Source organism: Galeopterus variegatus, unplaced genomic scaffold (genome assembly GCF_000696425.1).
Source record: "Galeopterus variegatus unplaced genomic scaffold, G_variegatus-3.0.2 Scaffold926, whole genome shotgun sequence".
NCBI lineage: Eukaryota > Metazoa > Chordata > Mammalia > Dermoptera > Cynocephalidae > Galeopterus > Galeopterus variegatus.
In genome coordinates, this window is record NW_007727037.1 from 396230 (window position 1) to 409280 (window position 13051).

The 13051-nt window shown below is 42.8% G+C and overlaps 1 protein-coding gene and 1 pseudogene across 1 annotated transcript in view; one reads left to right on the forward strand and one right to left on the reverse strand.

Annotated features, from left to right (window-relative positions):
* Positions 1-13051, forward strand: part of SLC3A2 (solute carrier family 3 (amino acid transporter heavy chain), member 2) — a 29576-nt gene that overhangs the window by 4323 nt on the left and 12202 nt on the right. The window lies entirely within an intron of this gene.
* LOC103591103 lies at positions 441-909 on the reverse strand (annotated as a pseudogene).

The following is a 13051-nucleotide window of genomic DNA, read 5'->3' on the forward strand; positions in this document are numbered from 1 at the left end:
TAAGAATATATTGATATTTATCAAGAGCTTTTTCATGATAGGCACTGTGTTGGTGCTTTATATGTATTACCTCAATTTGAAAAATAGTAATGGCTGGCCGATTAGCTCATTTGGTTGGAGCACGGCCTTATAACACCAAGGTCTTGGGTTTGGATCCCTGTACTGGCCAGCCCCCACTACCCCCATAGTAGTTATTATTATTGCCACCCCCAATTTACAGATGAGAAAACTGAGCATTAGATTAAGTTACTTACCAGGGCTAGCCTGTTAGCTCAGTTGGTTAGAGTGCGGTGTTGCAACACCAAGGTTGAGGGTTTGGATCCCCCTACTAGCCAGCTGCCAAAAAAAGATATATAAATAAACAGCAAATAGATTGTTACTTACCCAAGGTCACATAGCTAGTATGGCAGAGCCATTATTTAAATCCAGTCTCTACTTTTGATTCTGTTAGGAAAAATCACCCAAAACTTCAGAATATGCAAGGACGGGTGTACTTTTTATGTTGTAAAGCAGGCCCACCTTGCTTGAGGATTTTCAGATTTTCTAGGAGTATGTACCTTTGTGTGACTTCCTATTTACTAGTTTTTTGGGGGGGGTTCGTTATTTATTTACGACAAATATTCCACATCCATGATTCTCTCCTCTCAGATGTTCTTTGAGACAGTGCTGTCAGCCTTGTCCAATTGGAGAATGGAGTCGTCTGACTCACGCATCCTGCGAATGGCCTGTAAATAGCATACACAGGTTTTAAAACTGGCTGTTAAACATGCCAGTGACCTTGTCAACCTCGGCCACATTCATCTGAATGGACACATGGTCCTTGGCACCTATGATGCGGTTCATGCAGTTGCTGGTGGAGTATTTCCGCAGCACGTGCAGTTCTACAAACTTGCTGGTGTCATCCTGCATGTTGAGCTGGGCCTCCTGCCCCTGTGAGGAGCGAGCACAGAAAAAGCCCTATTTACTATTGATTTAGATATTTTACAACTCTATCAGTTGCCTTCAAGTCATTAGCAAGTTTTATATCCACCTATTAGCAAATTCATATCAGCATTCTCGACTGACAGACTCTGTAATTCTCCTTTCCTAGAATTCTCTTTAGAACAGTCTTAAATATTATTTGTTCTCTCATTAGTTAATAAGTTGAATAAAATCATTGATATGTGGGGCCAGCCCCGTGGCGCTCCCGCCGCGGGTTCGGATCCTATATAGGAATGACCGGTGTGCTCACTGGCTGAGCGCGGTGCAGGTGACACCACACCAAGGGTTGCGATCCCCTTACCAGTCACGAAAAAGAAAAAAAAAAAAGAATCATTGATATGTGTTCATTTTATATTTGCCTGAGTCATGTTTTAACTTCTTTAAATTATACTTTAAGAGGGCCGGCCCGTGGCTCACTTGGGAGAGTGTGGTGCTGATAACACCAAGGCCACGGGTTTGGATCCCTATGTAGAGATGGCCGGTTGGCTCACTTGGGAGAGCGTGGTGCTGACAACACCAAGTCAAGGGTTAAGATCCCTCTACCGGTCATCTTAAAAATAATAATAATAAAAAAATATATACTTTAACAACCCCTTGGATGGGTTGGCTGGTTAGCTCAGTAGCATGGTGCTGATACCACCAAGGTCAAGGATTCAGATTGCCATACTGGCCAGCTGCCAAAAAAAACCCCCAAAAACAAAACAAAGAGGAACAACCCCTTGGGAAACACTGCCTTTCATTGGTCCATTTACTTATTTATTCAATAAATGCTGAGTCAGAACTGATTTATTTTGTCACCTAGCCAGTATGGGGATCCGAATCCACGACCTTAGTGTTGTAAGGCTGCATTCTAACCAACTGAGCTAATTAGCCAGCCGTAAGTCAGAAGTTAAACTCAAGAAGTCTGATTCCAGAGTTGGAGCTTTTAGTATGCTCACCCTATTGTAACACCATGCCTCCCTCTAGCTAATATTATATCTTGACTCCTCTTTCCAGCAAATGTTTTTAATCTTTTTTTTTTTTTTTGCATTTCGCCGGTACAGGGCTCGAACCATTTTTAAACTTCTAAAGAACTGTTTAGGGCCGGCCTGTGGCTCACTTGGGAGAGCGTGGTGCTGATAACACCAAGGCCACGGGTTCGGATCCCTATATAGGGATGGCCGGTTGACTCACTTGGGAGAGCATGGGGCACCACCAAGTCAAGGGTTAAGATTCCCTTTCCAGTCATCTTTTATAAAAAAGAAAAGAAAAAAAAGAACTGTCTATATCTGCATCACTTGACAGCCTGGAAGAAATGTATAACCTAAGGTCCCTCCATGGACCAGCCGAATTAGAATTTGCTTTTTAACAAGATCCCCAGGTGAATCTGTATGCACATTAAAGTTTGAGAAGCACTAGTTTAAACAATGTTGTCCACTTCTTTCTCAGTCCCTCCTGGCTCATTACAATCTGCTGCCCCACTACTCCACCAAAACTAGTATCACCAAGGTCTTTTATTAAATCCAAAAAACACTTTTCAGTCCTTATCCTACTTTATCTCTCATCAGCACTTTTACCCTTTTGTTTCATATTTCTTTTTCTTTTTTTTTGGCAGTTGGCTGGTACGGGGATCTGACCATCTCATATTTCTTGAAATACTCTCTTCCCACAGTTTCTAGGACATTGCCCTCTCCTAGTGTTCTTATATTCTGACGAATTCTTAGTAATCCTTGGAAGTACATCTTCTGGCCATTCCTTAAATATTGATGTTCCTTCGGGTGTGTCTTAGGCTCATCTTTTTCTCACTCTGCCTGTGCCACCTTATCCACTCACAAGGTTTTAATGACCACCAATATGCCTGTAACTCCAACCCGGGATCTTTCTTCTGAGCTTCAGGGCTGTACATCCAATTGCTTTCTGGATGCACATCGTCACTTGGATGACCTACAAACATCTCAACTCATCTTATCTAAAACTAGATTCAATGTATTCCTCCTATTTTATCCAATTGTCCAAGCTCCCCACTGCTGCTACCCTAATTCAGTTGATTCATGCTTAGGTTTTTACAACAGACTCAGTCTGTCTCTCTGTTTCTATTTTCTTCCCTTCTAGTCCATTCTCTACATTTAAGACTGGTCAAATCTCTTTTCTCAGCTCGTGATCATTCAGTGCCCCTCCATTGTCTTTAGGCTACAATCCAAATTGATCAATATAGTCATTAAGAAGCCTTGCTTCCCTTGCTAGTTTTTTTACAATCACTCTTTTCTGAAACCTGATCCAGCTCTCTCGACACAAGGTAAACTCCCTGAAGTCAGATCCTATTTGGGTAAATCATCCTTCTATTTCCTATTGCCTAGCAGAGATTAAGACACAAATAGGACTCAATATTAATTTATTACTTTATGTCTATAAATTTTTGAATGATCTTTTTCCCGCCCCAATTTATTAACTGTCCTGTGTTATGAAATGAGCAAGCTCTTAAAGAAGTCTGGAGAGTGTTTGCTCAAGGAGCAATCCTGCCCCCACCTGGCAGCAAGAGGCACTGCCTGGATTAACCCAGGAGGGGGATATGCAAATATCCAGGGCTTGGCTGGGAACTGGGAGACAAGACAGTAACTTCAGTGAAGAAAAGGCCCAGTTTGATAATAGAATTGCCTGGGTTTGTGGAGGAGTGTGACACTGAGGTGGTCTCCAGGGAAGGTTTAGCTTTGTCTCTGGGAAGATGAGGATGTTGGAGAATGTAAGGATAGGCTTACACATTGTGTTTGTGGGCACTTGGGACTGGAAGGCCTCAGGTGAAGTTGATACTGGTAGTATCGCTTCTCTGCCTTTTGGCTAAGATCAAGTGTATTACTCATATAAGTTCTTATAAGTTTAATATCTGATATGTCCTCTATATTAACTGTTTTTTGTTGTTGTTTTGCAGCTGGCTGGTTTGGGGATCTGAACCCTTGACCTTTGTGTAATAACACCTTGCTCTAACCAACTGAGTCAACTAGCCAGCCCTTAAATTGGCTTTTGGAAGAAGGAGATGGAACAGGAGCTTGCTCCACCTGTTCCACCCAACAACCTGGTATTGCAGTACTTCCAGGAATGGACCACCCCTCTGGGGATATTTAGTTGTTAGAGATTTGTTAGCTATAACTTTGGTGGAGTTATGTCTTCTTTAGAAAGATGAGCATAATAAATTGTGGCAACTTGGTTAATTAGTAAAATATTTGGTTATGGGGCTGGCCCGTGGCTCACTCGGGAGAGTGTGGTGCTGATAACACCAAGGCCCCGGGTTCGGATCCCATATAGGGATGGCCAGTTAGCTCACTGGGTGAGCGTGGTGCTGACAACACCAAGGCAAGGGTTAAGATCCCCTTACTGGTCATCTTTAAAAAAAAAAAAAAAAGTTTGGTTATGGACTTATAAGAGGTAGTAGAAACCGGCCAAATCAGTTTGTTTCCTTGGTTGTTCAGTACTTTCAAGGTGGCTGCTTTTTGGTGGATGTAAACACATGGTGCAGAAATCATCACACTTTTTCCACATTCCAATGTGTCCTTCAACATCCCTGTACCTCAGGCCTCATTGCCTTTGATCTCGGAGTCCTTTTCCTTCCATGCCTCTGATCAGAGGGCCACTGCTCTAGAATCTGCATAATCTCATCTTTGGCTATTTCTCCTTCCATACAAAGTAGATCAGCAGGTGCATTGCTCTAAGATTTTTCCTCTCTGGTGTCCTACTTCCCCTCCCAACTCTGAAACATCTTTATCTAATGTCTTTCTTTTTCTTTCTTTTTTGTTTTGGGGTGGCGGTACAGGGATCCTAACCCTTGACCTTGGTGTTATAACACTGTGCTCTAACCAACTAAGCTAACCGACAGTCTATCTTCTGTCTTTCAAGACAGCTTCCGAATATGACTGTCTATTACTTACCCATTTTCAGCTGCTATCCACAAACTCAGTCTTTTACTTCCTCCTTTAGCAGGTTATACAAGACACCCCATGCAACCATAGGTACTTTTTGCATGGGGAAGGGGTGCCTTTACAACTGTGGTGGGTAATACATGGGTCTGGACTACTGCTCGTGCAATTTACTCATGTTTTCTGGTTCTGCTTCAGCTTCATCCTGGATGCACCATTTCCATCTTATGAAGGACTGCTGCCAGGTCTGTCTGACTTTATGAGTTGATAGGTCTGACAGAATCCAACTCAATGGGGCAGTTCTAAAAAAGCAAAAACAAAAACGGGGCAGGTCTGGATGCATAGTCACTTGGTGCTTCATACTCAGTCATTCCAGTACCACCCCAGGAGCTGTTTCTCAAAAGGCATGTAATTCTCTGCTGTGGACAGCTTGGCCTTGTTCTGCATTGTGCTTTTCCTAGAGGGGCTTGCTGTAAGTTCCACACTGCATCTTTTTTCTTTTTCTTTTTTTCAGCTGGCCGGTGCAGGGTTCCGAACCCTTGACCTTGGTGCTTGGTGTTATCAGCAGCATACTTTAACCAAGTGAGCTAACCCACCAGCTCCACACTGCATCTTTTCATTGCTACCAATACTTCCAACTCCGTAGGGTCTGCTGGATTGTGTAACCTAAATCGCAGGGCTGCGTGCACTGCTGCCTGGACCTGCTGCAGAACCCTTTCGTGCTCTGAGTCCCACTCAGAGTTGGTAGCTTACTCTGTCACCCAATATGTAGGCTGGAGCCAAGTTTCTAGATGTGGATGTGATAGGCACTACCACCTGTGCGTCCCTTTGTCTTTAACGGTGGCACTGATCTCTGTCCTTCCCTGGATGTGGTACTGCTTTTGATTTACAGTCATGGCTGAAGGAGGGGAAGAGTTTCAGAGATTTCTGCTTTGTCTTTCCCACGATGATAGCTCTTATCTCTTAGGCCAAGGATCCAATATGGTGGTTGCACCGACTCCTACATATATCAATTTCAGGAAATACTTGGAGACTGAGGAAATGACTGCTGATGGATCCATAGACAAGCAGACTTACTATGAGCTGAACTTTTGCTAGGACTTCATTTATTACCTGGCACCTGTAAGTTCCTACTTCAATGGGAGGTCATGATGATGCTTTGAGTCTCCAGGTCTCAATGTCAGCTCAGAACCTGTGTCCAAAATCCTCAAAATGTCTGCACTTTTCCCAATTCCCAATGTCCTGCTTTCTTTTCTTTTTTTTTTTGTCTTTTTCGTGACCGGTAAGGGGATTGCAACCCTGGTGTGGTGTTGCCCGCACCGCGCTCAACCAGTGAGCGCACCGGTCATTCCTATATAGGATCCAAACCCGTGGCGGGAGCGTCGCTGTGCTCCCAGCGCCGCACTCTCCTGAGTGCACCATATCCTGTTTTCTGAGTAGATGATGTGTTCCCTTTAGGGAAGAACTAGGGGCATCATTACAGTTTTAGGATCCTTCCCTAGGGATTTGGTCACCTTTTCAGTAACTGAGTTCTAGATATGAAAATTGGCTCAGATCCAGGAACTAAGCAAAGGATTTTGACTTTATTGTAGCAATCGCTCTCACCCTCCTGCTCCTCCATTCTTGCTTCCTTCTGGTTGTAGACATGCAGCAGTGTCCTTGTTGACTACCCACATATTTTTACCCTAGGGATGCTGTGCTCTATTACAGCCACACTCTGTGGGACAATCTCCCATGGCTACTTCTCCAACATTGCCAGTTTTATGGTAGTCACAACATTCTGGCTTCTGGTGGTTAAGCCTTGGTGGGAGGTGGTAGTATCATCCCTGTGAGCTCAGCTCTGTGACTGCTTCTCCTATCATTGACTCTGGACTGCAGAGGAGCCACCACTGAACTTCTAAGTGGTGCTGATGCCCCTCTTAGTGCATTGCTGATGGCCTTGATAAACATTGTGTCCTGTGGGTCTTTTCTTGGAACACAATTCTCTGGCCTCACATAATATATCCATTCCAGCACGCCCACTTTCTTCAGCCTCTTTATTCCTTCCTCTACCATCTACTACGACAACTCAGGCATATCTGCTTCACTCAGCATGGGCCATTACTTCCTCCAGCCTTCTAAGGGCCACCATAGCAGTGATTTCGCCCCATCCACTGGGGTTCTTGCTAGGGTGTTAAGTTCTGGGTGCCCAGAAAGTTCTTCCAAGTCATGAATTCTTATCCAATATTTATTTCCCCAGTCCCCAAGTGTTTAATGGGATTGATATACTTGGAGTTGGAGTAACAGTGGGCCTTTGACATAGGAAAAAGAGCTATTATAGTGAGAAAGACAAAGTAGAAGTCTCTGAAACTGCTCCTACCCTACCCTGGTGACTTCCTCACCTTTCATTCTCTCCTTAACCCATTGCACTCTAGCTCCTGTACCTATCACTCCACTGATACTGCTTTCACCAAGGCCACTAGTGACCTCTTATTCACTCAATCCCAAAAGATACTTTTCATATTTCTTGACCTCTCAATAGCATTTGACACTATTTTTCCCCCCTTTGCACCGCGCATTTGGCACTATTGACCTGCTTCTATGTCCTGAAGTGCTCTCTATCTTTGGTTTCTGGGACACGGTGCTTTCCTAGATTTCCTCTTACTTCTTGACCATTTTCGCTATCTTACCTATTCCTTACACATTCCTCAGAGTTCTGTACTGGGTACATTTGTTTTCTCACTCACTGTGTTCCACCTAGGCCAAATTACTCATCACCATAGCTTCATTTACCCCATATATCCTGCCATCTTCCAAACTTCTGCTCAACCTAGGATTTCCTGAGCTGCAGACACCTGTATCTAACTGCCTGCCAGATATCTTTACTAGGATGGCCCATAAATGTCCCAAGTCAACTTGTCCAAAACTGAATTCATCATCTTTCTCCACAATCCTGTTCCTTCACTGTGCCATCTTTTACCCAACTGTTTGAGCCAAAAAATGTGGCCATTATCCTCACTGCTGCCATGTTGTACGAGGGCATTAATAATAAATTATTATAGGGCCGGCCCGTGGCTCACTTGGGACAGTGCAGTGCTGATAACACCAAGGCCGTGGGTTCGGATCCCATATAGGGATGGCCGGTTAGCTCATTGTGTGAGCGTGGTGCTGACAACACCGAGTCAAGGGTTAAGATCCCCTTACTGGTCATCTTTTAGGGAAAAAAAAAAAAGAAATTATTATAGGATTTGTGCTAGTGTTAGGTGATTTTGGGGAGAGTTTAAGGAAGCAGGGCTCTGCTCCATATTGGATGTTTTCAGGAAGTGAGTTTATTCTATTATTATTTCTCTAATTTTTATTTATTTATTTAGTTTGTTTGTTTTTGGTGTCTGGCTGGTATAGGGATCTGAACCCTGGACCTTGGTGTTCTCAACACCATGCTCTCCCAGGTGAGCTAACCAGCCAGCCTCTTTTATTTTTATTTTTTATTTTTTCTGGTGGCTACTGGTATGGGGATCTAAGTCTTTGACCTCGGTGTTATAGTAATGCACTCTAACCAACCGAGCTATCTGGCCAGCCCCCATTCTATTATTGGATATCTTGAAAAATCTTATCTAGAAGGAGGGAAGACTAAAATAAGGCTAAAGCTATAATTGGTAAAGAAGCAGCCCTCACTCATATTAACGAGGACAGGGAGATGTTTGGTCATTTTTGTAGTTTGTACAATGTTCATGTTTTGGTATGTGCTCAGACATGAGGACGGAATGGTCCTATGTTTGTCTTGAGCCATCATGGTCACAGAGTGGCCTCGTCTGATGTTGATGTTCTGGGAAATTGTTTGTGTTCAACATGAGAATACCAAGGCCTAGCTGTGAGTGCCAGGCCAGTTCCTAGCAGCCAAAAGGCGTCACTGACAGTACTAGCCAGCTCCTGGATGTGAGGAGCTGCTTTTCTCTTTCTTGGTTCCCTATTTCAAGCCACTCATCCCTGGGTTTCTGCCACAGATTCCTAACCTGGTTCACTGGCTCTGATTTTATCTGCTTCTAATCCATTCTCCACTTAGTAGCCTGAGCGATCTTTCTAAATGAAAAATCAGATGAAGTCTCTCTTAGCTCAGCCCATTCTTTGCACTCCTCCTTCACTCTTAGGTTAAAGTCTGTTTCTACTGACAGAACCAAAAAGGCCCAGTTCCCATGTCCAGTTTCAATACCACTCCATTCCCTCCCTTGCTGTACTTGACCCCTTTTCTCATAAATTTCCTGAGGTCAGAAATCTTGTCTGTATAAGTTATTATTTTATCCCCATCATGTAGAACAAGGCATGCTACTGTAATTCAGTAATTGCTATGAAGTAAGCTCCTGAAGAGGTTGTTCGAGGAAATTCTTTTGAACTATAGACAGCTTCCTCTAACAGTGATGTCTTCTAGAAGACAGAAGCTGTGTGTACCCATTTTACTCAGCGGGTAGCTCTGCCCCCTCCAGGCAGCGAGAGGCACGGCCTTGATTAATAGAGGAGAAAGGATGTGCTGGGAGCTGGGAGTAGGACATTCACCTCTAGAAGGAAAAATCCAGTTTGAGAACAGAATTTCATTATTTTCTGAGTGTGTGACTGGCTGGTACAAGATATGAGGTTTTATAAGGACCAGCTTTAAGGCTGCTTTTGTGGCCTTTTGTGAAGAAGGTTTAGGAAGCAAGTCCTGATGGAAATGTTTTTATTTTTTTATTTTTTTGTTTTTCAAAAGATGACCGGTAAGGGGATCTCAACCCTTGGCTTGGTGTTGTCAGCACTGCGCTCAGCCAGTGAGCTAACCGGCCATCCCTATATAGGAATCCGAACCCGTGTCCTTGGTGTTATCAGCACCGCACTCTACCGAGTGAGCCACGGGCTGGCCTCTGATGGAAATGTTAATTGTAGGTCATTTCTTTGGTTTTTGGCCTATGATCAAGAATAGTATCTGTTCTTATCACTTAACATCTCATTAGTTCTCTACCTGAGAACACCTTATCAAGTGGATTTTTGGAACAAGGAGATTGAGCAAAAGCTTGCTCATCCATTCCACAAATCAACGTGGTATCACAGTTCCTCTGTGACTGGGGTGGTTCTTCCTTTGGGGATAGATGTCAGTTAAAATGCAGAATGTTGGGCCGAGCCCGTGGCACACTCGGGAGAGTGCGGCGCTGCGAGCACACCAGCACTCCGGCCGCGGGTTCGGATCCTATATAGGGATGACCGGTTCGCTCACAGTGCTCACAGGCTGAGCGCGGTGCGGCCGGTCTCAAAAAGGCCAAAAAAAAAAAAAAATGCAGAATGTTGCCTTCCACTGTATCTTTTGGTTTCTGGAAAAAATTTAAGGTGAACCGGCTATTTCTCTTCTTCCTTATTTTATTTTATTTTTTTTAAAGATGACCGGTAAGGGGACCTTAACCCTTGACTTGGTGTTGTCAGCACCACGCTCAGCCAGTGAGCCAACCGGCCATCCCTATATGGGATCCGAACCCGGGGCCTTGGTGTTATCAGCACCGCACTCTCCGAGTGAGCCACGGGCCGGCCCATTCTCTTCTTCCTTTAATGTTATGTTTTTGACATGTTTTGCCTATCTTTTATGTACTAGTTCTTTAAGATTTAGTCATTTATAGTATTCTATTAGAAGTTTTTTAAAAATTATTTTGTCCCCTAGTGATAGACACTTTTTCAGATTTCTAAATTTTTATTACTTTAATCAATCCCACAGTGAAATCTTTTGTACATTCTTCCTTTGTGCACATGTGTGAGAGTTTCTCCAGAGTATGGTTCTAGGACTGAAGTTGCTGGGTAATAGCTGAGTTTTTTCAATTCAATAGGCTGTTGCAAATTGTTCTCGTAGAGTGGTTGTACCAATCAATTAATGTTACCACTTAACGCAGTTTTGTATCCTTATCATCACTTGGTTTAGTCAAATGTTTTTTTTTTTTTTTTTTAAAGATGACCGGTAAGGGGATCTTAACCCTTGACTTGGTGTTGTCAGCACCACGCTCACCCAGTGAGCTAACCGGCCATCCCTATATAGGGATCCGAACCCGTGGCCTTGGTGTTATCAGTACCATACTCTCCCGAGTTATCCACGGGCCGGCCCTACAAATTGTAATTATTCTTTATGCCCCTTACCCAATCTCTCCCCAACTCCCCTCTCCCTCCCCACAAACTGTTTTATTATAATAATTTGTAGATTTGCTTTGATTTTTTTGTATAGACTTTTATTTTCTATAAGTAGAGGAAAATATTTTATTTATTTATTTATTTATTTTTTAAAGATGACCGGTAAGGGGATCCTAACCCTTGACTTGGTGTTGTCAGCACCATCCTCACCCAGTGAGCTAACCGGCCATCCCTATATAGGGATCTGAACCTTTGGCCTTGGTGTTATCAGCACCGCACTCTCCCAAGTGAGCCACGGGCCGGCCCTGAGAAAAACATTTAGATCTCTCTCTTTTTTCAAAATCTGTTGTTAGTTACATATACTAGCCACCCATGCCCCCCTGTATACATGTATTTGGTAAATTACTGATATTACTATTTTAAAGAAACTTGCCATATGGTAACTCAATTCTAATACTTTCTAATTTAAAAAGGGAAACCTCTTTCCAAAACTTACACTAAGATCTGTTTCTCTTAAACTTTTTGAGTTTTTTTTTTTTTCCTTTTTGTCTTTTTTCGTGTCCGGCAATGGATCGCAACCCTCAGTGTCGCGCCCGTACCGGACCGGGACCGGCAACGGGATCGCAACCCTCGGTGTTGCATCCGCACCTCGCTCAGCCAGTGAGCGGGAACCGGTCTGTATGTGGGATCCGAACCCTCGGCGGGAGCGCTGCTGCGCTCCCAAGCGGCGCACTGCAGCAGTGCGCCACCGGGCCGGCCCAACTTTTTGAGTTTTAATTTTCTTTATAGTCAACACCTTTAATAATACAAACATACCTTTGAGATTACTTATTCTTTTAGTGGAAGAATGATAACCATAATCTAGATTCTGCTATTTCATAATGTTTCTCTAAATGTCTACATTTTCTTAAATAGCATTTCCAGTTTCGAGTGCAGTTTCTCCTTGTCAGCCAAAGGTCTCTGAGAAGAATCTGCTGTTAAGGCATAGGATTATAGAACCTCTGGGACCAGATGATATTGAGAGACTTAAAATAGTTATAAAGAAGCTTGTGAAAATAGGGCTTTGGTAATCATGTAACAGTTGTAATTCTTTAGTCCCGATTCTATTAGTTGTGCGTTTGTTTGTTAGTTCAGGGAAGAGTTTTCTTAGATTGGTTACATCCTAGCTAGCTTTCCATTACTGTTATGATAATAGAAAAGGGAGTTTCCCTTCTTAAGTTCACTGAAAAAGTTTTTTTTGTCTTTAGTTTATAGTCCAACCATTGAAATTAACCACATATTTAGTTGCAGAGAGTGGTTTTTCAAATTCAGTTTCTAGTACTCCATACCTTGCCCCTAAGTGTCTACCTGCCAATATTTTATACTCCCCTTTCACCTTATTGAATACAAAAAAAATTTAAAAATTAGTCAATTGTCTGCTTCCCTATTTGGAAGCCATAATATTTTGCTGTAAATGACCCAAAAGGGAGAGTAGGTGGGAAGAGGGACAGATGTGGGTGAGCTTATTAAAATACTGAGTTGTTGCAGCGAGGGAGGGGAGACTTTCTCATGTCCAAGAAGCACCTAATGAAATATAAGATCCCACCTTCTCATGTGTCTTTAGGTTTGTATTGTTGAAAAACTCTTAATATATTATTCTGGTAACCATTAATTATTTTAGATGTCTGTGAGTATCAAAAATGCTTGGGAGCATGGTTTATATGACCATGAATATCACAGGGAAATGTAAGGCTTGGCAGAATGGCTAATTATAGTTTATTGCCTTTTGGCCTTTTGGCTAAGATCAAGCATAGTATCTGTTCTTACCAGCTTAATACCTGATATGTCCTCTTACCTGAGGACCATGTATTTATTAAATTGGTTTTTGGAACAGGGAGATGGATCAGGAGCTTGCTTTCTCCATTCCATGTATAAATCTGGTATTGCTGTACTTCCAGGAATAGTGTACTCCCCTTCTAGGAATACTTTCCTCTTTCATAAAGTAAGAGTGATTTATTCTATGGGATTTTTCTCTTTTAAAGTTTTGTTTTCATTTTGCCTCAGTCATGTTTGAATGCTCTTTAAGTTGA